The sequence below is a fragment of the Leptopilina boulardi genome, unplaced genomic scaffold (assembly GCF_019393585.1).
Source record: "Leptopilina boulardi isolate dan_hultmark-lab unplaced genomic scaffold, ZJU_Lbou_2.1 LbouV2_272, whole genome shotgun sequence".
Classification (NCBI taxonomy): domain Eukaryota; kingdom Metazoa; phylum Arthropoda; class Insecta; order Hymenoptera; family Figitidae; genus Leptopilina; species Leptopilina boulardi.
In genome coordinates, this window is record NW_026137832.1 from 580 (window position 1) to 28569 (window position 27990).

At 27.0% G+C, this 27990-nt stretch overlaps 1 long non-coding RNA gene across 10 annotated transcripts; it reads left to right on the plus strand.

Moving 5' to 3' along the window:
* Positions 1-27785, plus strand: LOC127281491 (uncharacterized). Of its 10 annotated transcripts, none has more exons than XR_007843027.1 (4): positions 1-38; positions 23977-24282; positions 25026-25575; positions 26973-27164. It is a non-coding gene; the product is annotated as an uncharacterized LOC127281491 (long non-coding RNA). The 10 variants fall into 10 exon arrangements; XR_007843025.1 differs by lacking the exon at positions 1-38 and adding an exon at positions 391-408; XR_007843026.1 differs by lacking the exon at positions 1-38 and adding an exon at positions 761-778.
* Positions 27786-27990: the final 205 nt, after the last annotated feature.

Below are 27990 nucleotides of genomic sequence, written 5' to 3' on the forward strand. Positions count from 1 at the left end.
AAATAATTGAGAATAGATTTTTCAAGGACGGTGTCGAGGTCACGGGGTCGGTGTCGTTTTTCGAAATTTGTTAACTTAATATAATAGAAGATGTTTCGTTTTAAATTAAGAAATGTTAAAATTATTAAGCTAAAAACATTTGATTTTAATGACACTTAAAATTAGACACAATATTATAGGTTACTAACTAAAAATTGAAAAAACAACAATAAATAATAAAAAATAATAATAAAAAATTGAAAAAATCAAAAAATTCTTAAAAAATTGCAAAATAACCCTTTTTCGGGTTAAAATTGAAAAAAGATGTTACATAAAAATAGTTTGTAAGATTTTCTAACAGCATATATGCAAAGTATTTTGATTTATTTGAAAATAATTGAGAATAGATTTTTCAAGGACGGTGTCGAGGTCACGGGGTCGGTGTCGTTTTTCGAAATTTGTTAACTTAATATAATAGAAGATGTTTCGTTTTAAATTAAGAAATGTTAAAATTATTAAGCTAAAAACATTTGATTTTAATGACACTTAAAATTAGACACAATATTAAAGGTTACTAACTAAAAATTAAAAAAACAACAATAAATAATAAAAAATAATAATAAAAAATTGAAAAAATCAAAAAATTCTTAAAAAATTGCAAAATAACCCTTTTTCGGGTTAAAATTGAAAAAAGATGTTACATAAAAATAGTTTGTAAGATTTTCTAACAGCATATATGCAAAGTATTTTGATTTATTTGAAAATAATTGAGAATAGATTTTTCAAGGACGGTGTCGAGGTCACGGGGTCGGTGTCGTTTTTCGAAATTTGTTAACTTAATATAATAGAAGATGTTTCGTTTTAAATTAAGAAATGTTAAAATTATTAAGCTAAAAACATTTGATTTTAATGACACTTAAAATTAGACACAATATTAAAGGTTACTAACTAAAAATTAAAAAAACAACAATAAATAATAAAAAATAATAATAAAAAATTGAAAAAATCAAAAAATTCTTAAAAAATTGCAAAATAACCCTTTTTCGGGTTAAAATTGAAAAATAACCCTTTTTCGGGTTAAAATTAAAAAAAGATGTTACATAAAAATAGTTTGTAAGATTTTCTAACAGCATATATGCAAAGTATTTTGATTTATTTGAAAATAATTGAAAATAGATTTTTCAAGTACGGTGTCGGGGTCACGGGGTCGGTGTCGTTTTTCGAAATTTGTTAACTTAATATAATAGAAGATGTTTCGTTTTAAATTAAGAAATGTTAAAATTATTAAGTTAAAAACATTTGATTATAATGACACTTAAAATTAGACACAATATTATAGGTTACTAACTAAAAATTGAAAAAACAACAATAAATAATAAAAAATAATAATAAAAAATTGAAAAAATCAAAAAATTCTTAAAAAATTGCAAAATAACCCTTTTTCGGGTTAAAATTGAAAAAAGATGTTACATAAAAATAGTTTGTAAGATTTTCTAACAGCATATATGCAAAGTATTTTGATTTATTTGAAAATAATTGAAAATAGATTTTTCAAGGACGGTGTCGAGGTCACGGGGTCGGTGTCGTTTTTCGAAATTTGTTAACTTAATATAATAGAAGATGTTTCGTTTTAAATTAAGAAATGTTAAAATTATTAAGTTAAAAACATTTGATTTTAATGACACTTAAAATTAGACACAATATTATAGGTTACTAACTAAAAATTGAAAAAACAACAATAAATAATAAAAAATAATAATAAAAAATTGAAAAAATCAAAAAATTCTTAAAAAATTGCAAAATAACCCTTTTTCGGGTTAAAATTGAAAAAAGATGTTACATAAAAATAGTTTGTAAGATTTTCTAACAGCATATATGCAAAGTATTTTGATTTATTTGAAAATAATTGAGAATAGATTTTTCAAGGACGGTGTCGAGGTCACGGGGTCGGTGTCGTTTTTCGAAATTTGTTAACTTAATATAATAGAAGATGTTTCGTTTTAAATTAAGAAATGTTAAAATTATTAAGCTAAAAACATTTGATTTTAATGACACTTAAAATTAGACACAATATTATAGGTTACTAACTAAAAATTGAAAAAACAACAATAAATAATAAAAAATAATAATAAAAAATTGAAAAAATCAAAAAATTCTAAAAAAATTGCAAAATAACCCTTTTTCGGGTTAAAATTGAAAAAAGATGTTACATAAAAATAGTTTGTAAGATTTTCTAACAGCATATATGCAAAGTATTTTGATTTATTTGAAAATAATTGAAAATAGATTTTTCAAGTACGGTGTCGAGGTCACGGGGTCGGTGTAGTTTTTCGAAATTTGTTAACTTAATATAATAGAAGATGTTTCGTTTTAAATTAAGAAATGTTAAAATTATTAAGTTAAAAACATTTGATTATAATGACACTTAAAATTAGACACAATATTATAGGTTACTAACTAAAAATTGAAAAAACAACAATAAATAATAAAAAATTGAAAAAATCAAAAAATTCTTAAAAAATTGCAAAATAACCCTTTTTCGGGTTAAAATTGAAAAAAGATGTTACATAAAAATAGTTTGTAAGATTTTCTAACAGCATATATGCAAAGTATTTTGATTTATTTGAAAATAATTGAGAATAGATTTTTCAAGGACGGTGTCGAGGTCACGGGGTCGGTGTCGTTTTTCGAAATTTGTTAACTTAATATAATAGAAGATGTTTCGTTTTAAATTAAGAAATGTTAAAATTATTAAGCTAAAAACATTTGATTTTAATGACACTTAAAATTAGACACAATATTAAAGGTTACTAACTAAAAATTAAAAAAACAACAATAAATAATAAAAAATAATAATAAAAAATTGAAAAAATCAAAAAATTCTTAAAAAATTGCAAAATAACCCTTTTTCGGGTTAAAATTGAAAAATAACCCTTTTTCGGGTTAAAATTAAAAAAAGATGTTACATAAAAAAAGTTTGTAAGATTTTCTAACAGCATATATGCAAAGTATTTTGATTTATTTGAAAATTATTGAAAATAGATTTTTCAAGGACGGTGTCGAGGTCACGGGGTCGGTGTCGTTTTTCGAAATTTGTTAACTTAATATAATAGAAGATGTTTTGTTTTAAATTAAGAAATTTTAAAATTATTAAGTTTAAAACATTTGATTATAATGACACTTAAAATTAGACACAATATTATAGGTTACTAACTAAAAATTGAAAAAACAACAATAAATAATAAAAAATAATAATAAAAAATTGAAAAAATCAAAAAATTCTTAAAAAATTGCAAAATAACCCTTTTTCGGGTTAAAATTGAAAAAAGATGTTACATAAAAATAGTTTGTAAGATTTTCTAACAGCATATTTGCAAAGTATTTTGATTTATTTGAAAATAATTGAAAATAGATTTTTCAAGGACGGTGTCGAGGTCACGGGGTCGGTGTCGTTTTTCGAAATTTGTTAACTTAATATAATAGAAGATTATATTATATATTAAACAAATAATACTGTTTCTACTATATTAACAATGAAAAATTAAAAAAGTTTTTAAAATTAACCCTTTTGTTGTAATGCTGTAGACTGCTTCTCGAACTCTTCCAATTCCCTTTCGATATCCGATTCAACAGTCTGATTCTTACTTCTATTTTCAGGTATTGCAGTTATAGCTTCTTGGCTAATCGAGGCTATAAAGAAAATAGTAATTGTATTATGACATTTCCGCGTGGAAGGATTTGTGTAAAATATCTGAAAGTTTTTTTGAGAAAAAACCGGAAATTTTTACAAAATATTCCGTGAAAATTTTGGAATTCTCTTCTGGATTTTTCCCGTAATTTCTTAATTATAGATTTTTATTATACCTTTTTATAATGAAAAAATGTTATTTTATTATTTGTAGAGAAAATTGCTTTTTAACAATTTTAAAATCAATAAAATTAAAAAAAAGAAAATAAAGAAAACAAAGAAAAAATTAAAGCATTACTTTTTTTAAAGAAAGAGCTATTTTCCGTTACTTAAATAATAATGTTATTTTACTTCTGATAAAAATTTTTCAATTTTACTATTCGAATATAACTACACGGACAGAATGAAAAGTGAAAAGAGTTTCAAAAGTTAACCTGTTTGTTGTAATTGTGAAGGTTGCTTCTTAATCTCATCTATTTCCGTTTCACTATCCATTGAATCGGTTTCAATAACCTGGACCTTACTTTCATTTCCAGGTACTAAAGCGGTTATTTTGTTGCTAGTTGAGGCTGCAAAGAGAATGGTTATTTTATTGTAACATTCCTATATGGAATAAATTTGCGAATTTTTTCCGGGAATACACTGAAAAACTTTTCCAGATTTCTGGAAAATTTATACAAGAGATTTCAAATTTTTCCAAAAATTTTCAGAAAGTATTCCAAGTAAAAACTGAAAATCTCTTCTAGAATTTTGCCGGAAATAATTTCATATTTATTTTTTATATCTATTTAAAGAAAAATAGATTTTTTAAGACGTTTAAATTAACGAAATTAAAAAAAAATTAAATGAGACGAAGGAAAAGAAGATTTATTGTTTTTTTCAGAAGAAAAGCTACTTTTTATTTTTTTAAGTTATCTTATTTTCTGTTTAAATAGATGAAAATATTATATTATATTATATTAAATTCATCTTGTTCCTCACCTCCAGTCGATTGCACGTTTATCGTAGCTTTGGAATTGCATAGAGTAAACAAAATTTTCCGCACAGATTTCGATTGTTCAATACTTTTCTTCTCCTGTTTCCTGCTCGCTTTTTTTTCCAAGTTGCGAGCGTGTCTAGTTTTTTTCAATCGCTCCATGTTGACATTGTCATCAGTGTCTAATTCAGACAATTCGAATAATAGTGATATTTCTTTTTTTGCTTTGTCGTAGGTGTCTGAAATGTGGAACTCTTTATCAATCTAAAAACTTAAATTATTGAAATTTTCCGAAAAAGTAACAGTAAACTTACTTGATTGTTGTAAAACTTTTACAACTTCCCACGGTTCGCCATTTTTATCTGCCCACTCACTGGTCGGTCTTTCATTATTCTTAATAATTTTTAAAAATTCATTTTCGAAGCGGAATGGAGGAAAATAAGCAGCAATCATTTTATTTTTCTGGTTGGAAATTCCCCAATTCGTTTTAATTACTTTTATTCCTTCACAAAACTCAACAACTAAAAAAACCGGTAAATGATCATCGCTGCAAACAACATTAAGTTATAGTGTTTTAAATTTGTTACTTTTTTATTAACTTAGTATTAATTGTTTTGATTAAACACATATTATTTATTACTTTTAATAGAATTTTTTATCCTACAACTTCTATTTTTTAATTTAGAAATATATTTACATACATTTCTGAATAAATAAAAGTACTTAAATTTGTATCATGGTTGCAAATTATAAGTTTGTAACAAAAATTTGATTTTGGTGGTTTAAAATAGAGCCTTTTAAATAAAACTATTATAAAAAAAATTTAATTTTAATATTTTTTAATTACAATAAATTATTAATGTTTAAATTTTATTATCTTACTTCTCCATAATGCTGAAATTGTTTGAATTCCGATATTCTCAGCAAAGGGATAAGAAAAAAGTCGACATTAATTTATCTCGTTGACAGAAATAAAATGACTTTTCTTCCAGCTTTCATTTGTTTAATAAAGCAACCCATGGTTATGTTTTATTCAAATATTTAAATTTTTTTATTGTCAAGAAGAAACGTCAAAATAAACTTTTTTTTCATGTTATAAAATACTACTTTTGTTAAAAAAAATAGTCAATAAATAAGGAAACAGAAGTTTATTGATTTTTATTAAAATAGATTATTTTACTTAGAGAGACAAAAAATCATTTTCAAGTTTATCGTGTGAAAATCTTGGAAGTTAGAAAAATTTTGCATTATGTAAAGGTATAATATATTTCAAAATTGATTAATTAAAAATTTGTAGCAAATAAAAATTTTAAAAATTAAATATTTTTATTATAGAAAAGTAATATGTTTAAAGGTTATATTTGGAAGTGAAATAGGGAATTTAATGTTTATGATCATAATTTTAATATATTTAATTAATGTAATCAACAAAAAAATTAACACCAATCTTCTGATGATACTATGGAATATGACATTAGCGAAAATTATCGTGAAATTTATCCAGACGACCATGGAATAGGTTTTACAACTGAAAGTTGTAAAAAAAACATTAAAAAGTGCATTACAGTTTTGGGCAATTAAATTTCGAATAAACTTGGTTGCGCTGACAGCGTTACTCTTAATTCTAAACGGTTTCACGAATGCAGAGTTACCACTGGATGCCAGAACTTTGATGGGTACACCAAGAAACACTCCTATCACTGAAATGGAAGGCGGTCAGTACTATCATTTTGGACTGAAAAGGGCAGTTAAAGGCATTCTAAGGGAATTAAAACGTAGATCTGAAAAAATAGACCACATAAAATTACTTGTGAATATTGACGGACTACCAATATTCAAATCGACAAGCAAAGGATTTTGGCTCATATTATGTTCCGACATAAATGGAAAAAAAGTCTATCCTATTGGTGCTTTTTATGGTCCTAGCAAACCTGCAAACGCAAATGAATTTCTGAAATTTTTCGTGGAAGAAGCAATGGAACTCAGCAAAAATGGTTTACCGGAAAGCAATGTTAAATTTAGTTTCGAAGGATTAATTTGTGATGCTCCCGCGAAATCTTTTGTAATATTTTTGAAAGGTCACACTGGATATTATAGCTGCCCTAAATGTGAAATTAAAGGAGAGTATGTTCTAAATAAAAATAAACGAAAAAACGAGAAACGATCCGGAAGAGTGTGTTTTCCGGGTATAGGGCCATTTTTTTTGAAAACTGACGAAAAATTCGCTCGCAACGTTTACAATGATTTTGATGAAAAATCTATTTTAAATAAAATTCCTAAATTCGGTGGTATATCATATGTACCTTTGGACTATATGCACCTTCTTCTATTAAGAGTTGTTAAGAAGCTTATTAGTCTGTGGTTGAAAGGTCCTTCAAAAGGTCGATTACGTGCATTTCGAATGATTAGAATTAGTAAAAGACTGCTGGCTCTTCGTAAAAGTTTGCCCAAAGAATTTACTAGGAAACCGAGAACATTGTTAGAGTACAAATACTGGAAAGCAACGGAATTTCGAACTTTCTTGCTGTATACCGGACCTGTAGTCCTGAAAAACGTATTGAGGAAAGACATGTATGATAATTTTAAATTATTACATTCAGCAGCAACTATTTTAAGAAGTGACACTCATCTTAAGGTAAAGCGTAATATTGACTCTGCCCATGAAATGCTTCAGCTTTTTGTCCAAGGTTTCGCAAAAATATATGGAAAGCAACACATATCCCATATAATGTTCACAATTTGCTTCATGTGGCTCCAGACGTAAAAAAATATGGAAGTTTCGACAGATATAGTGCATTTCGATTCGAGAATTATATGATGTCTATAAAAAATATGATAAGAAAAGGAGATAAGCCATTAGAGCAAATAGCTAGAAGATATGCTGAAAAGGAAACGGCTGAAATAAACGCTAATTCACCAAATCTTCCAAAAAGAATCGTCAAGATGTCACATAATCGTGGGCCATTATCAAACGACTGTACAATTGTAAAGCATCAATACAAGATAATAAAAACGGACTCTTTCGTTATTGACTGCAATTACAGCAAAGATTCATACGTATTATTGAAAGATAATATTACATATTATATTACCGGCTTTTTTTAAAAACAGAACCTTACATGTATGTAGTTTTGCTCTACTAACTCAAAAAAATAAAGCCAGCATTGATCCATCACCCTCTGAATTTTTTTAAATCGAAAAAACTACCCCTAATCTGAAGAATCAAATTCAGGAGATAAAACAACAAAATAACTGATTGACAAATTTTATAACCAGATATTTTTACTCCAGTAATGCAGAAACGAAGCCAGAAATATTCCCTCACACTCTAAATTTTTTTTAAATCGAAAAAACAACCCTTAAATAGAAAAATTCAAATTTAATAAGTAAAAAATATTAAATTACCGGTTTCTTTAAAATCAGAACCTTACATGTATGTAGTTTTACTCTACTAACTCAAAAAAAAGCCAGCATTGATCCATCACACTCTGAATTTTTTTAATAAAAAAAACTACCCTTAATCTGAAGAATCAAACTTAGGAGGTAAAACAATAAAATAACTGATTAAAAAAGTTTATAACCAGGTATTTTTACTCCAGCAATGCGGAAACAAAGCCAGAAATGCTCCCTTCCCCTCTAAAATTTTTTTAAATCGAAAAAACCACCAAAGAATCAAACTTAGGAGGTAATACAATATAATTATATTGTATTACCTCCTAAGTTTGATTCTTCAGATTAAGGGTAGTTTTTTCTATTTAAAAAAATTCAGAGGTTGATGGATCAATGCTGGCTTTGTTTTTTAGTGGAGCGGAAATACATAGATGTAGTAAGGTTCTATTTTAAAAAAGTCAGTTATTTAATTTTTAATCTCCTAAATTTGAATTTGTCCGATTAAGGGTGGTTTTTTCGATTAACAAAATTTTAGAGGGTGAGGGAGCATTTCTGGCTTTGTTTCCGCATTGCTGGAGTAAAAATACCTGGTTATAAACTTTTTTAATCAGTTACTTTATTGTTTTATCTCCTAAGTTTGATTCTTCAGATTAAGGGTAGTTTTTTTATTAAAAAAATTCTGAGTGTGATGGATCAATGCTGGCTTTATTTTTTTGAGTTAGAAGAGCAAAACTACATACATGTAAAGTTCTGTTTTTAAAATAACCGGTAATTTAATATTTTTTACTTATTAAATTTGAATTTTTCTATTTAAGGGTGGTTTTTTCGATTTAAAAAAAATTTAGAGTGTGAGGGAGCATTTCTGTCTTCGTTTCTGCATTACTGGAGTAAAAATATCTGGCTATAAAATTTGTCAATCAGTTATTTTGTTGTTTTATCTCCTAAATTTGATTCTTCAGATTAGGGGTAGTTTTTTCGATTTAAAAAAATTCAGAGGGTGATGGATCAATGCTGGCCTTTTTTTTTGAGTTAGTTGAGCAAAACTACATACATGTAAGGTTCTGTTTTTAAAAAAAGCCGGTAATATAATATGTTTTTACTTATTAAATTTGAATTTTTCTATTTAAGGGTGGTTTTTTCGATTTAAAAAAAATTTAGAGTGTGAGGGAGCATTTCTGGCTTCGTTTCTGCATTACTGGAGTAAAAATATCTGGCTATAAAATTTGTCAATCAGTTATTTTGTTGTTTTATCTCCTAAATTTGATTCTTCAGATTAGGGGTAGTTTTTTCGATTTAAAAAAATTCAGAGGGTGCTGGATCAATGCTGGCCTTTTTTTTTGAGTTAGTTGAGCAAAACTACATACATGTAAGGTTCTGTTTTTAAAAAAAGCCGGTAATATAATATGTTTTTACTTATTAAATTTGAATTTTTCTATTTAAGGGTGGTTTTTCGATTTAAAAAAAATTTAGAGGGTGAGGGAGCATTTCTGGCTTTGGTTCTGCATTGCTGGAGTAAAAATATCTGGTTATAAAATTTGTCAATCAGTTATTTTATTGTTTTATCTCCTTAATTTGGTTCTTCAGATTAGGGGTAGTTTTTTCGATTAAAAAAATTCAGGGGGTGCTGGATCAATGCTGGCTTTGTTTTTGAGTTAGTGGAGCAAAGTTTCGTAGATGTAAAATTAGGTTTTTTTAAAAAAATAAGTTGATTTATTTTTTATCTCCGAAGTGTGAATTTGTCCGTTTAAGGGTGGTTTTGGTCGATTTAAAAAAAACTGAGGGTGATGGAGCAATTCTGAGCTCAGATTCGGTTTCAGCGGCCCAAAATACTACAGGAAATATATGTCTAGTTCAAGAAACAGACAACTTTTTTTTTTGTGTGCCTGTGCTATGGATATCAAACTTTTCGGTCATCCCTGGGACTTCCGTAGGAAATCTTAAATATGCAAATACTGTTCGGGACCTAATTCCATTAAAGATGAATAATTATTATTAATAAATATATTAATAAAACTTCACATAATTCTTATTCAGAATAATCTTGATCCGATTTCATTTTTATATGACTTATTAATTTCATTCATAGATTTATTTAAAATTGGCATAATGTTTATTTGTATTAATTAATTTTTATTATTATTATTATTATTATTATTATTTTTAAAATATCATACGTATTCTAAAGCTAAATCTATCACAGATTACAAAAAAGCGGCATCTTTAGTCAACAAATTAAAACTTTTTTTAAGTATAAATATATTTTTCTAAACATAAAAAGTTAACAAATAAAGTCTTAGAAACAGAATTTTGTTTACTTTATTCCTGTGATTTTAAAAAAATTCATGTAAAACAGGTTCAAAAGAGACCTCAAAAGATGTCACTCCCCCTTAACGGTTAATATTACTAGTTGAGGACATTTTAATATTACAGTAATAATACTGTAATATTACGTGCTACTTTGGTACGGGAAAATCGGACGTGAACAAAATAATGATTGTGACGTTAAGAGTTAATAAAAAAATAATTCGTTTAAACAAATTGAAAAAAAAAATTTTTAAAAATAGATGGCTTTGTTCGATTCTAAAGAAAAAAATGTCTTTATCAATATTTATTATATTTCAAATTTTTTAGTTTTATTGGTATAAAAAATTTGATTGTTTATAATTTTTTTAAAACTAAATTGGGTAATAAATATAATGTTGAAAAAAATTTATCATTAAAAATGTATAAAAAATACTTCTATTTTTCTTAACTTTTACGTGCCTGAGTTTATTTTTTGACTTGCGTGCCTGAGCTGGGTCCAAGGGACCCAGCTGCTTAAATTCCTTAAAAACAAGATTTAATAGCAGGATATATTTTAATTCTAAATTATAATTGTAATATTTATCAATTATAATTGCAAAAAATATTTAATCTTTTGACACTCTAGAATACATACATAGCTAACAAAAAGTCGTGTCGTGACTTCTTTTTCGACAGGGCCAATTTGAGGTTACAGTACAAAAAAAGTAATTAATTTAATTTAATTATTATTTGGTATTTTTAGATTTTTGGGTCGCTGATTACAAATCCAACGTCAGATTTGGAAAATTCAAAATGGCGGAGCCAATATGGCTGACGAATTTTTTAAAAATTAAACATATGTGCTTGAAAATCGTTACACGGTGGTTTTCGGTGTCGCTGATTTCGAATCTAATATAAGTTTTTCAAAATTTAAAATGTCGGATTCAATATGGCGGACAGGAAAATTAAAAATCAATACAATTTCGAATATCAGATTCGTAGTCAGCGGCCTTGAAAACCCTTGAGTAACGAGTTTCAATCAAAACCGTCAAATTTAAAAAAATATATCCACCATATTGGTTCCGCCATTTTGAATTTTGAAAAAGTAACATCAGAATTGTAATCAGCGACCCCAAAAACCCCGAGTAACGATATTGAAGCGATAGTGAACGATGTTTTTTATTCTTCCGTCATATTGGATCGGACATTTTAAATTTTGATAAATGGACATGTCATTCGTAATCAGCAACCCAGAAAACCCCGAGTTTCAGATGAATACGTTAAGTTTTTTCAAAAGTTGTCGCCCATATTGGATCCCTCATTTTGAATTTTGAAAAACGTACACCGGATTCGTAATGAGCGACTCCAAAAACCTTCGAGTAACGATCTTCAAGCAAATATGTTCAAGCAGTAGCGTAACAAGAGCAGTCGGGGCCCTGGGGCAAGCAGAGCTCCGGGGACCACTAGTGGAAAGGAAATTGGATAATAATTCGAAAATACCCCTTAGCAACAATAAAATTACTCCTGATTTTCGTTCAAAATATTTATTAAGTATTTCCAGTTGTAAGCAACACTTAAGATTAGGTATTGAACCTAAAGCATTTTTTCATTGTAAAATACTCAATACCCTTAATAAACTATATTTTAATAGGATACGGAATAATTTGACAATATAATTATTACAACATAAATTAAAGTAAAACTTTTATCTTTGGGATTCACATATTGAAATTCTTAGTTTCAAATATATTAATATTAAATATCAATAATAAAAATCTACATTTATATATTTGGACATTAAAAGTTTTGTTTTCTTGCTTTCTTATTAGCGAAGTCATTTCCTACAGTAGTCAATTCCATTTTGGAAGTTGCTTCTGCTTCAATGGAAAGTAGAGCTAAACTACTGAGCCTGCTTTGACCCATTTGTGATCTTAAGTAGTTTTTGATCAATTTCAGTTTACTAAATGACCTTTCAACACTTGCCACCGTTACTGGCGATGTGAACAACAGTAAAAAGGCCAAGTAAATCTGGCTAAAATCAGATTCGAGCACTGCATATTTCTCAATGATAAGTTGAAAAAATTCTTTTGTCGAGATATTCAAATTGTCGTTTTTCACGAGAATTAGAAGATGCTCATATTCAGTCAAAATGGAGTACTCGATTATTTCTGAATATTTGTTGTAAAATTTTTTGCATTTTCCCACGAGTTCTTCAGTACTAGTGCTCATAATTATTTTAGGATCTAGAAAGTCAAAATGATCACAAACAGTTTTCATACCTTCAAATCTTTTTTCGAACTGGCCTGTTACTTGATCTATAACGTAGAAAAAGACATTAATTCGAAACATTTCTTCGGCATTATCAAATCTGTGGTCTCGAGTTATCTCATCAAAGTGCTTTTTGATTTTTCGTTGCCGTTTTGCTTTTTTGTGATCAATGTTCAATTTTTTTGCTAAGTTTTCTGCTTCAATTTTGATTTCGTCATAACAATTTCTTAAGTTAGCAATGTTTTGTTTTACTCTACTTAAAACTCTTACAGATTCGTGAAGATCCATATCTTTCTTTTGTAAGACTTTTGATGCAAAGTTAGTTTCAGTTAAAATCTTGAACATTAAAACTGTTATAAAAATAAATTCAAAATTTAACATCTTGTTTTTTATCGCTAGAGCTTAATTTCTCTCATTGCTTTTATAAGATTCAAATTGAATTTTGGTCAGTGCTTTGATAATATCAAAAAAGCGGAATCTAATTGCTGAAATTGATGAAATTCTTTCAGACCATCGAGTGGGATTTAGTTTTTTTAATGTGACTTCTGATTCTGTCGTAAATGATGCTAATAAATCCCATCGATTAATACTCAATCCAAAAAATGTATAAATATTTTGAATAATGTCAAAAAAATTGGATATTTGAGTACATCCTCTAACAGAATCATTTATGACCAAGTTTATGGTATGAGTTGCGCAGTGGACATATTCTGCGTTAGGCTGATTCTTTTGAATTTTTGTTTTAACCCCGTTATAGGCACCGCTCATGACACTAGCACCATCGAACCCTTGCCCATAATATTTTTTCAAAGAAATATTTAAAGATTCTAATATCGTTAAGGTTTCGTCGACCATAGCTTGAGCTGTTTGATTTTGTAATTGATAAAAACCCAAAAATGTCTCTTTTATTTCAAAACCTAACGGACTTTGGTTATCATCTCGAGTGACATTTGCTGTTCGAATCACAATACTTAATTGGTCTTTTTTAGCAATGTCTTGTGTTGTATTTAACAAAATAGAGAAAAATGGGGAAGAATTTATATTTTTTGTCAGATCCGATAACAGTTTTTGAGAAAGACATTCTATTATTTTATTTTGGATTTTTGGGCTTAAATATCTGATAGAACTTGAAGGCATGTCCAGAACTTGTTTCATAATATCATCATAATTGGCTAAGAATTTGACTTGGGATAAAAAATTTCCATTATATTCGTTTTCAAGACTTTCTTGATGACCTCGAAATGGCAAAGAATTTTTTTGCTAATAATAAAGTTATCCTGCACAATCTTTCCAATACCATCTTCCAAAAAGAAGCTTCAAATCTAATCTGTTCCTCACAGGCACTGTCAATAACTTTATTTTTTTTCCAAAGTTCTAGAATTGCACAAGCTTGAATATGATGTACAGTTTTTCCATGTTCGTCGATTCTCGTTGAATGATGTTTCCAATCTCTTATTCCACTCGTCCAATTGTTTTTTAAATTAGAAAAAAGCCAACATGGTTCGCAGTAAGCCGCATCAATAACACTCAAATAACACAACCAAAGACGAGGAACAATTCCATATTTTGTCATCATGTTATAATGATTTTCGTTAAAGCTCCTATTATTTTGATCTTTGGGAAACGGACCCTTTGGTCTATTTGATGATAAACTCATAATAAGCTTTTTGTCACTATCTGATAATTTTTTTCCAATGAATAAGAAACAGGCTACTTCATTATAATAATATTGACAATTTAACTACATGTGAATTTTGTGGACCATAAAAATGACAACAAACAAAGTTAAGAAGCAACACTAGAGACAAACCAGTAATGGGTAGTAAAGGTTAACCCAGGTTATTTATGTCATGGGGATTCTACACTTGGTTCGAGTAAGCAAAGCGCCTCGCTACTTGCATAAGGCAGACTTCGTTTGTTCGGACCAAGGATAGAATCCCCATCATAATCGCGGGGCCCCGGGACTTCGCCCGGTTTGCCCTACGGTAGTTCCGCCACATGAAAAAAGTTTTCAGGGTTCTAGGGACTCAGCTCAAGCAACTACTTACATAAGAGCTATAAAATAATGTATTAGAAAGAGTTTTACATAAAAAAATTCTCTTTCTTTTTGTAAATGTACGTTAAAGCTTTATTAAAAGTAGATAAAAAAGCAAAATTTCTGGGTTCGAGGAACCCAGCTCAGGCACGCAGGGGATAATTAGTTTAATAATAAAAAAGATTACTTACTTTCACAGATGAAAATAAGTTTTTTCTTCTTAGTTGTATACTACCGTACAATAAATATATACGCCACAGTGAGCTTGAATAAAATTTAAATGAAAAATTCAGTAACTGCAAATGTTTTTGCGGATTTTAAATCTACATGTTTTCAGATTAATTTATAACAAAAATTAAAATCATCGGAGGAGGGCTATTCGAGAAAACCATTTTTTTTATTTTTACACAAAAGCCTAATTTGCGTTTTTTTGTTTACTTTGACAAATATATCAAATCATTAACCCATTGACGCCTAAATGCACAAACTTTTTAGTCAAACTTTAATTCATGATACTTATTTTAAAAAAATGGTTGAGCCCCCACGGTTTATTTCGCTTTATTACACTGACTCCCCCTATTAAAATAGTGTATTAGGATTAAATAACGAATTATTTGTATTAAATAATTCATTTTATTCAAATCAATTACATAAATTTATTGTGTCAAATACTTTTTATTTGTATCAAATAAATGAAATATTTGAGTGAAATAAATGAATGAATAGTTTCAAGTAACTCATTATTTGTATTAAATAAATTCAATCAATTAATTTAATTAATTATTTAATTGAACCAAATACGATTTATTTGGTTCAAATAAATGCGTTTTAAATAATTCAAGTTATTTGGATCAAATACATATTTTTTTGATCCAAATAAGAAGTATTTGAACCAATTAAATATTTCTCAACTAATTTGAAGTATTTGAATCAAATTAATTTTTTTTTCTGTGTATGTACATGTATTTCTTTTGTGTCTTGTTTAGCTAAGGTGCGGGTTATTAGGTAGATTTTTTTTTGTTCGCTTAAGTCGAACGTAGGGAAAAGTAACCACCCTTGTAGCGACAAGCTCTGGTTTCTTAAAAAACTGGAAACTTTCTCGACTTAACCTTGCCGGAAGTGTGTAGCCACTTGGGCAAGTGAGAAGATTAAATACAAAAGATCGCGAATTTAATTTATAAAATTTAAAATAAAATTATACGCAAAAAACGAGAGACCTTGCAAACAGTAGAGTAGGTCTTTAAACTCGGTATATAGGTAATGCGACACTGGGTCAGGTTACAACTCATGTAACTCGGAAATGAGGAAATAATATATATATATATATATATATATATATATATATAATCGGGGGAATAGAACTAGAAATTAATGATCAAGAAGTTTATTTTTCGGTTACTGAACCATGAACCATTGCATCCTACCGGAGAAATTTTAACCTTAGCGGTAATAGGTTGGAAAACTGCAGAAGGAATTGTTTGGTATCACACCCCTTAATTGACAAATATTTCGCAAGTTTCGGATTATAAGAAAATTTCTGTAATTTTTTTTTAATCGCGAAGATAATAGTTTTCTTTTTACGTATTTTTAAGTGAGTAACAAAACAATTTCAAAAATGTCGTACGCGCCTCAGCATAGAGAACCCCCTAAAAACCCGAGTAATAATAGGGCAGAAAATTTAGATGCTATGACTATAGAAGACTTATCGCCTTATATTGACACTCGCCACTTGGTTAAGTAGGAACCATGGAGAGGTCTCCTACTATTTGACACAAGCGCTGACAGGTCACGGATGTTTTAATTTGTACCTGCAGCGCTTTAAGAAGAGAGAGAGTGAGGTGTGTGCTTACTGCCAGTTCCCTGTGGACAACGCAGAGCACACCCTCTTTGCCTGCAGTCGATGGGACTTGGAGAGGCAGGCCATGTTCACCGGTGTAAACGCTATAGTTACACCGGAGAACATGGTAGCGCTGATGACCCAGTCCCAGGAAAACTGGCGGCTCATCGAGACTTATATCATCTCTGTTATGATGAGAAAGGATCTGGATGGCCGCAGATAGGCGAAATTGACAGTCTCCATTTTATATTTATTTGTTCATTTTATTATGGGTTTTAGTGGGTCGGGGCTGGTAGTAGTTCGCCAGCTTATTTTGTTTAGTGTTCTCCTTTTTTTTACCAACCCCACATAACCTTGGCATGCGGAAGCCAAGGTATCTGTATACAGATTTTCCAATAGTCCCTAAGCAAAAAAAAAGTTCGTCAGCAAACAACACTTTACACAATGACTATAATATGCCAGAAGAATCACGTGGTCATATTACAAGGGGATTATTTATGCAATAAAACTACGAAATTTTTCATAGACACAGGCTTAGATATAAATGTCATTAAAGGTTTAGCACTAAAAGGCTGTGCTCCAGTAATTGAAAAGGAAAAATCATACATAACTGGGGTGACCTTAGATTGGATACATACCTTGGGAACTATAGAAATAGAGTTGATAAGTAACAAACACATTTTTCACGTAGTAGGAGAAAATTTTCCGATAAATGCTGACGGGGTACTCGGAAAACCATATTTAAGGGATGAAAAAGAACACATAGATGTTTTTTTAAATATTTTAATATCATCATACAAGCCTATTGAACCAATTTCTTTCGTAGACGAGGTAGCATCTACAGAAGAGGAATTCCTAATAAAATGAAAGAGCATCCCCACTTTACGGAATAGTCATAGCACGATTCCCCCTTCAATCGAAACAGAACACGAATAAGGAAACTATGATCATTCTACGGAAGAGAAAATACACGAATCTCCAAAAAATATCGACACTCCAATACTAAAAGAACATTCTTCTTTTGGAAGAGCCGTATGTTTAAGGAAATCGAAAATATGGAAAATATTGAGACAGCAGAAGAAAGTAATAATACACAAAAAACAAGGAAAAAGAGGAAAACCTTCAGGAAAAATTAAAATAAAATTGACAGAAGTAGACGAAGACAATCGACCAATTGCAATACGATTAAAACCATGTACAATAGTACAAATAACGAAGAAAACAAGTTTCTAACCGATCAAGCGACATCAGGAAAGAACTGAATACTAAAGAAGAAAACGTTTTTAAAAATACTTACATGGAAGAAGTAAATAAAACAAAGAGATTTTCACCATACCCTCGCGGCCCTTATAATGTTGCGAAAATAAATAAAAAAAGGGGAATTTAAGTAATGCAAAAAGAAAAATGTTCCGTCATAGCAAGGATCAAGTCAAACGAGCGTATTCATGATAGAACGATAATGAAGATTTCTTTTAATGACTAAAAAGGATTGATCTACATTTATATTGATGGTGTTACATCCCGAGCAAAAGGCGAGGTTAAATATAATTTTTAATTTTTAAATCTAGTTTTTTGAATTTGGAGGAATGGTACGCTGATTATAGGCAAGTTGGTCAGGCTTGACCATTTATTTTTATATGAGAACGTTTGTTTCTATCGATCCTACGGGGGTAGTCTTATAAATATTTTACCATTAAATAATTACCTTTCCACTTATAATTGTTAATTTAAATATATATTTAGGCAAACGAGAAATTAATAAAGAAGTTTATTAATTTAAACTTTGTATAATTTATTAATATAAATGAAATGAAATAAAAATATTACAATGGTGTTTTTAGTGTTAAAATGTTGTTACAAATAAATTTGTGTTTAAACAAATATAGTACTTACAATTACCTCTGCTCAGAGGGCAGAAATGAATCTAAAATAAGTTGGCACTTGTCAGTGACGCTGTGAGTTTTTAGAACTCTTTAAAAGGAACGATTGGGACTTCTTCACAGTCTTTTCAGTTCGTAAAAATTAGATTTTAAAAAATATTTTAATTGAATTCTTTTCAAAATAATTGAATTTTCAAAAATAATTAATCTTCTATTATATTAAGTTAACAAATTTCGAAAAACGACACCGACCCCGTGACCTCGACACCGTCCTTGAATAATCTATTTTCAATTATTTTCAAATAAATCAAAATACTTTGCATATATGCTTTTAGAAAATCTTACAAACTATTTTTATGTAACACCTTTTTTAAATTTTAACCCGAAAAAGGATTTTTTTGCAATTTTTTAAGAATTTTTTGATTTTTTCAATTTTTTTTTATTTTTTTAAATTATTTATTGTTGTTTTTTAAATTTTTAGTTAGTAACCTATAATATTGTGTCTAATTTTAAGTGTCATTAAAATCAAATGTTTTTAACTTAATAATTTTAACATTTCTTAATTTAAAACGAAACATCTTCTATTATATTAAGTTAACAAATTTCGAAAAACGACACTGACCCCGTGACCTCGACACCGTCCTTGAGAAATCTATTTTTAATTATTTTCAAATAAATCAAAATACTTTGCATATATGCTTTTAGAAAATCTTACAAACTATTTTTTTTTATAAGTCCAAAAAAATTAGGGACTTAGAAATATATTGATTTTTTAATTTTTTATTATTATTTCTTTAATTTATCATAGGTTTATAATATGTCGTTCTCTTGTGGTTGAATAAAAACAAAAATTTAATGCTATGGTTTTTTTTATTTTTAATACTTAATTTTCATTTACAATAATGTAAAGTTATAATATGTTTTAACTTATTCATCGCATCCATTCTACAATTTTCGTAAGTTGTTTTATTTCTTATTAATTTTTAAATTAATTTTTTAGAATTTAGTTTTATATGATTGATGTTATTAATAAATTATTATAATTTATTATATTATTTTCTTTATGTTACGCAGCCGTTACTATTCAGCGCAGCTATTCTAAAAATTTTGTTATTGGTAGATCATATTTTATATATTTTCTTCTTTTAAATGTGTTTTTTTCTCTTCTTGGGGATATGATCATTATAATATTAATTATATATATATATATATATTTCTCATAGCGCAGCCGTTACTATTTAGCGCAGCCAGTTTACAATTTTTGTTATTGCTAGATCATATTTTATATATTTTCTTCTTTTAAATGTGTTTTTTTTCTCTTACAGGCGATATGATCATTATAATATTAATTATATATATATATTTGTCATAGCGCAGCCGTTACTACTCAGCGCAGCCAGTTTACAGTTTTTGTTATTACTTGATTATATTTTATATATTTTTGTTAATGAGGGAGCATATTTTATATTTTTTTTTCTTTTAAGTGGTTTTGTAATCCTTTCTATGCGATATGATCAGTATAATATTAATTATAATTATAATATTTTTTTATGGCGCTGCCGTTACTGTTCAGCGCAGCCATTTCCAATTCAATGAATTAATTTATTTATAAAGTAGAGTTAGTAGATTTCTTCGTAGTAGAATTTTTTTAAAACATGTTTTAAATATTATTGTAATACTTCTTGGTAAACAATGTTTCTTACATAAATTTCTTTTTCATTGCCTATCTTTTTTTTATTCCTTTTTCGCTATGTGTAATACTTGAATTTTTATTTAATAATACTTTAAGATTATATTTTGAAGTTACTCTTGATAAAGCAACATATAATTGTCCGTGACTAAAAACATGTGATGGAAGGTATAATAAATAATTTAAAATGACCATACAAAATTGAAAAAAATTGTTTATATGTAACTTTTTAAAAATAGAGTAATTTTAAAGGTATATATCCAAAAATTCGTAAAAAATTGCATAAAATTGCAAAATAACCCTTTTTCGGGTTTAAATTAAAAAAACATGTTACAAAAAAAAGTATGTAAGATTTTCTAAAAGCATATAGCAAAGTGTTTTAATTTATTTGAAAATAAGTGAAAATAAATTTTCCAAGGACGGTGTCGAGGTCACGGGGTCGGTGTCGTTTTTCGAAATTTGTTAACTTAATATAATAGAAGATTGTTGTCATAATTATAATAAAAATAACATCTAATATTTAACAATTTTCATTTCTTTCTTCAATGATACTGATCAAAATTAAGATAAATTTTATACAATATTAATAAGATATTAATTTAAAACATAAATTATATATATAATATTCATAAACTATATTAAGTAAACAAAAATAAGTACAACTATAACCGAGCAAGCGTTAGCGAGCGAGGAATACATCGCTAGTTTTTAATTAATTTTAGTAAAATTTAAAAAAACGAATATATAAAGAATTGTAATTCAACATTTTGAAAATAATTAAATTTTACAAATTGTCACAAATAAATATATTACAAGCATTTTTTTCTGTCTATTTAGTCAATTTTATTTCGAATCTAAATATTAATTTTTAAAAAATTTTATTTCAACTTTAAAAACCATTTTGTAAAGGCCATAATCTTTTACAAAAAATAAAATATTTAAAAGTTAATTTTTCATTAATTAATACGTTTTTAATTATAATAAATAATTTTTGAATAATAATTTTGATTTAAATGTTTAAAAAATAGAATTTTTGTGTTCACTTTCATTTCTTATTTTATTATATTGAAATTATTTTCTTAATTTTTTTTAAAACGCTTTTTCTTGTCTTTAACAATACTAATATAATGGTTTATTAATAAATAAAAAATTTTAAAATTAATTTTCGCAAATTTGTGAATTTTTAATTAATAGATAATATTTAAAAAAATAATTAATTTTATAATAACCTTTTCACATGACCTTCAGTCATGATTTTACAGTATTATTTCGATTCACTTTTAACTTTTATATTCACCTGCAATGTGAATATTCAGAATATTCAAATATCTCCGTGAAAACCTTTTTAAATGAGCCCGCCCTTTTAGGCCGATAAGTAAGATTATTTTTCTATCAGCAAGTTGTAGAGCCTGTGGAAGATTTTTTTTTCTCAGCCAGATATCTGTAGTGTAGTGGTTAGGGTCTTTAGCTAGCGCGCGGCGAACGTAGGTTCAATCCCCAGCACCCCACAATTTGTTTTCAAAAGTTCTTGCTCAACAAGCATGCAGTGCTTGATTCAATGTGAAACAAAGCATCAAAGCAGAGCAAGAATGTTTGTATATTATTTATTTTATTTTTATTCCCAGATAGTAAATTTTTTTTATCAATAATAATAATAAAGATCTATCTATCTATCTATTATTATTATTATTGATATTAATAATAATAATAATAATAATAATAATAATAATAATATTAATACTTCTTAAATATTATTTTTGTATTTTTTACAGATATTTCCGTCCAACATTTCCTGAAAATTTAATTTAAATTTTCAGGAAATGTTCGTCACAAAAATTTACTGAATATTTAAATTACATTTTCACTCAACTTTCGCTATAAATTTTTAATGAATGTTTAATTTAAATGTTCAGTCAATTTTTGCGACGAACATTTCCTGAAAATTTCATTTTTTTTACTCAATTTTTGCAACGAACATTTCCTGAAAATTTCATTTAAATTTTTAGTCAACTTTTACGCCAAATATTTATTTTGGTGGGACATTTAAATCTTTATGCAATTTTCATTAAACTTTGCAATTAAATATTCCCAAGATTTCAAGGAAATCTTTACGAAATTTTTAGTAAAGATTGGCTGCTGTGGGGGAGATCATCGCAAAAAACTTTATACTTTATGTAGCTGCAAAAACAATTCCTAAGATTTAGCTGAAGCATTGTGTGGGATTCAACTTAGAAAAATGTTCTATACTGAACATTATTCATATTTTGAATAATGGCATTTTAAATGCTTTAAAATGTAAAATGTGTAAGGTTTATTATTTTTAAGTAATATGTAACTGAGTTTTAAATATAATAGTTAAAAGAATTAATTAATTTTGAAGAATTATGGCGAAAATAGTGTAGATAGTTTTCGCTCTTGTTCAACAACCACACGCGATTCCTCAGCATAGCCCTTCTGTAGCGGGAGGTCACCTTCGGTGATGCATCTACTCGCTATATCTATATTCACATATCCAAGCCTGTACGCTCTATATCTATATATATATCGATCGCTCGCGACGAGTCATAGCATGCAGGAAGAGATAAGCATATATATAGACGCGTGTATATGAATATAAATCAATGCCTTTATATAATATTTGAAATAATTATAATTTGAAGATGTTAATTTTATATAGTTTAAGTACATAGGTATAATTTATTGTTTATTATATATATATATATGGGGTAAAATTCCTGTAGCGAACTAAGTGAAAAAAAAGTTAATGGGATCGGGCTGTAACTTGCACATAGTATAGCCCTTGGGGTGAGTAATTTAACCACGAAGTATTGTTAGGTTTTTTCAAAAACTGTCGAAGAGGGGGGGGGGGTTGAATTTTTTTGAAAAATTTAAACAGTGAATATTTGAAGACTTGTAACTTTTAAACAGAAAGAAGAAGAAAAATTTGTCCTATATGTTTTCGAAAGGTTTTTTCCTGCTCTTTCGAATGGTGCAAAAAAAATTTCCAAAAATTCAAATTTTCACCCTTATTTATTTTTTTTGAAAGCTAAAAATGTGTATTTTCACTACAAAAAATATTGAGATGTCCTTTTTGTTATTTTCAAGATATTAACTAATTAATTAATTAAAGTTAATAAAAAATGAAATATTTCACAAATAAATAAAGTTATTGCAATCCTGAAGGTACCAATTGAAAGCTGACGTTATTCCGCATCCAACGAGCCCTATATGGACTATTTTGGATTAGAGGATTTTCTATAAACAATTGCCATGTTAGCCAATTGTTTATTAACAATCCACTAACCCAAAGTACTTCATATATGGCTCATTAGGTGCGGAACTATGTCAACTTTTATTAAGTAATGTCAGAATTACGATACCTTTATTCGTTTATGAAATATAATATATTTTACAAACAAATAAAGTTATCGAAATTCTGACGTTACTAAATGAAAGTTGACATAATTCCGCATCCAACGAGCCCTATATGAAATACTTTGGGTTAGTGGATTGTTAATAAACAAATGGCTAATATGGCAATTGTTTATAGAAAACCCTTTAATCCAAAATAGTCCAAATAGGGATCGTTGGATGCGGAATTACGTCTGCTTTCAATTTGTAGCTTCAGGATTGCAATAACTTTATTTATTTTTGAAATATTTTGATATTTTATTAACATTAATTAATTAACTAGCGATGTATTCCTCGCTCGCTAACGCTCGCTCGGTTAAAATTAATCTTATTCTTGTTTACTTATTGTAGTTTATGTATATTATATATATAATTTATGTTTTAAATTAATATCTTATTAATATTGTATAAAATTTATCTTAAAATTAAAAAAGATGTTACATAAAAATAGTTTGTAAGATTTTCTAAAAGCATATATGCAAAGTATTTTGATTTATTTGAAAATAATTGAAAATAGATTTATCAAGGACGGTGTCGAGGTCACGGGGTCGGTGTCGTTTTTCGAAATTTGTTAACTTAATATAATAGAAGATGTTTCGTTTTAAATTAAGAAATGTTAAAATTATTAAGTTAAAAACATTTGATTTTAATGACACTTAAAATTAGACACAATATTATAGGTTACTAACTAAAAATTGAAAAAACAACAATAAATAATAAAAAATAATAATAAAAAATTGAAAAAATCAAAAAATTCTTAAAAAATTGCAAAATAACCCTTTTTCGGGATAAAATTGCAAAATAAACCTTTTTCGGGTTAAAATTAAAAAATAACCCTTTTTCGGGTTAAAATTGAAAAAAGATGTTAAATAAAAATAGTTTGTAAGATTTTCTAAAAGCATATATGCAAAGTATTTTGATTTATTTGAAAATAATTGAAAATAGATTTTTCAAGGACGGTGTCGAGGTCACGGGATCGGTGTCGTTTTTCGAAATTTGTTAACTTAATATAATAGAAGATGTTTCGTTTTAAATTAAGAAATGTTAAAATTATTAAGTTAAAAACATTTGATTTTAATGACACTTAAAATTAGACACAATATTATAGGTTACTAACTAAAAATTGAAAAAACAACAATAAATAATAAAAAATTGAAAAAATCAAAAAATTCTTAAAAAATTGCAAAATAACCCTTTTTCGGGTTAAAATTGAAAAAAGATGTTACATAAAAATAGTTTGTAAGATTTTCTAAAAGCATATAAGCAAAGTATTTTGATTTATTTGAAAATAATTGAAAATAGATTTTTCAAGGACGGTGTCGAGGTCACTGGGTCGGTGTCGTTTTTCGAAATTTGTTAACTTAATATAATAGAAGATGTTTCGTTCTAAATTAAGAAATGTTAAAATTATTAAGTTAAAAACATTTGATTTTAATGACACTTAAAATTAGACACAATATTATAGGTTACTAACTAAAAATTGAAAAAACAACAATAAATAATAAAAAATTGAAAAAATCAAAAAATTCTTAAAAAATTGCAAAATAACACTTTTTCGGGTTAAAATTGAAAAATAACCCTTTTTCAGGTTAAAATTGAAAAAAGATGTTACATAAAAATAGTTTGTAAGATTTTCTAAAAGCATATAAGCAAAGTATTTTGATTTATTTGAAAATAATTGAAAATAGATTTTTCAAGGACGGTGTCGAGGTCACTGGGTCGGTGTCGTTTTTCGAAATTTGTTAACTTAATATAATAGAAGATGTTTCGTTTTAAATTAAGAAATGTTAAAATTATTAAGTTAAAAACATTTGATTTTAATGACACTTAAAATTAGACACAATATTATAGGTTACTAACTAAAAATTGAAAAAACAACAATAAATAATAAAAAATAATAATAAAAAATTGAAAAAATCAAAAAATTCTTATAAAATTGCAAAATAACCCTTTTTCGGGATAAAATTGCAAAATAAACCTTTTTCGGGTTAAAATTGAAAAATAACCCTTTTTCGGGTTAAAATTGAAAAAAGATGTTAAATAAAAATAGTTTGTAAGATTTTCTAAAAGCATATATGCAAAGTATTTTGATTTATTTGAAAATAATTGAAAATAGATTTTTCAAGGACGGTGTCGAGGTCACGGGATCGGTGTCGTTTTTCGAAATTTGTTAACTTAATATAATAGAAGATGTTTCGTTTTAAATTAAGAAATGTTAAAATTATTAAGTTAAAAACATTTGATTTTAATGACACTTAAAATTAGACACAATATTATAGGTTACTAACTAAAAATTGAAAAAACAACAATAAATAATAAAAAATTGAAAAAATCAAAAAATTCTTAAAAAATTGCAAAATAACCCTTTTTCGGGTTAAAATTGAAAAAAGATGTTACATAAAAATAGTTTGTAAGATTTTTTAAAAGCATATAAGCAAAGTATTTTGATTTATTTGAAAATAATTGAAAATAGATTTTTCAAGGACGGTGTCGAGGTCACTGGGTCGGTGTCGTTTTTCGAAATTTGTTAACTTAATATAATAGAAGATTAATGTCTCGAAAATAACAAAAAAGGACATCTCAATAGTTTTTGTGGTAAAAAAACACATTTTTAGCTTTAAAAAAATAAATAAAAAAAATAAAAAGGACCGAACTTAAAAAGAAGTCAAAAAAGTTTGATTTTCAAAAAAGGGTCAAAATTTTTTTTTTTAGAAAATTTTTTTTACCATTTGAAAGAGCAGGATAAAACCTTTCGAAAACATACAGGACAAATTTTTCTTCTTCTTTCTGTTTAAAAGTTACAAGTCTTCAAATATTTACTGTTTAAATTTTTCAAAAAAATTCAACCCCCTCCCTCTTCGACAGTTTTTGAAAAAACCTAATAATACTTCGTAGTTAAATTACTCACCCCTAGGGCTAAACTATGTGCAAGTTACAGCCCGATCCGATCAACTTTTTTTCACTTAATTCGCTACAGGAATTTTACCCCATATTCATACCATCATACTGACAGTAACGGGAATGCATAAGGAGGTAAAATTTGTGCTTACTATAAGCGTACAGTTACATAAAAATAGTTTGTAAGATTTTCTAACAGCATATATGCAAAGTATTTTGATTTATTTGAAAATAATTGAAAATAGATTTTTCAAGGACGGTGTCGAGGTCACGGGGTCGGTGTCGTTTTTCGAAATTTGTTAACTTAATATAATAGAAGATGTTTCGTTTTAAATTAAGAAATGTTAAAATTATTAAGTTAAAAACATTTGATTTTAATGACACTTAAAATTAGACACAATATTATAGGTTACTAACTAAAAATTGAAAAAACAACAATAAATAATAAAAAATAATAATTAAAAATTGCAAAAATGAAAAAATTCTTAAAAAATTGCAAAATAACCCTTTTTCGGGTTAAAATTGAAAAAAGATGTTACATAAAAATAGATTGTAAGATTTTCTAACAGCATATATGCAAAGTATTTTGATTTATTTGAAAATAATTGAAAATAGATTTTTCAAGGACGGTGTCGAGGTCACGGGGTCGGTGTCGTTTTTCGAAATTTGTTAACTTAATATAATAGAAGATGTTTCATTTTAAATTAAGAAATGATAAAATTATTAAGTTAAAAACATTTGATTTTAATGACACTTAAAATTAGACACAATATTATAGGTTACTAACTAAAATTTGAAAAAACAACAATAAATAATAAAAAATAATAATAAAAAATTGAAAAAATCAAAAAATTCTAAAAAAATTGCTAAAGAACCCTTTTTCGGGTTAAAATTGCAAAATAACCCTTTTTCGGGTTAAAATTGAAAAAAGATGTTACATAAAAATAGTTTGTAAGATTTTCTAACAGCATATATGCAAAGTATTTTGATTTATTTGAAAATAATTGAAAATAGATTTTTCAAGGACGGTGTCGAGGTCACGGGGTCGGTGTCGTTTTTCGAAATTTGTTAACTTAATATAATAGAAGATGTTTCGTTTTAAATTAAGAAATGTTAAAATTATTAAGTTAAAAACATTTGATTTTAATGACACTTAAAATTAGACACAATATTATAGGTTACGAACTAAAATTTGAAAAAAACAACAATAAATAATAAAATATAATGATAAAAAATTGAAAAAATTAAAAAATTCTTAAAAAATTGCAAAATAACCCTTTTTCGGGTTAAAATTGCAAAAAGATGTTACATAAAAATAGTTTGTAAGATTTTCTAACAGCATATATGCAAAGTATTTTGATTTATTTGAAAATAATTGAAAATAGATTTTTCAAGGACGGTGTCGAGGTCACGGGGTCGGTGTCGTTTTTCGAAATTTGTTAACTTAATATAATAGAAGATTAATGTCTCGAAAATAACAAAAAAGGACATCTCAATAGTTTTTGTGGTAAAAAAACACATTTTTAGCTTTAAAAAAATAAATAAAAAAAATAAAAAGGACCGAACTTAAAAAGAAGTCAAAAAAGTTTGATTTTCAAAAAAGGGTCAAAATTTTTTTTTTTAGAAAATTTTTTTTACCATTTGAAAGAGCAGGA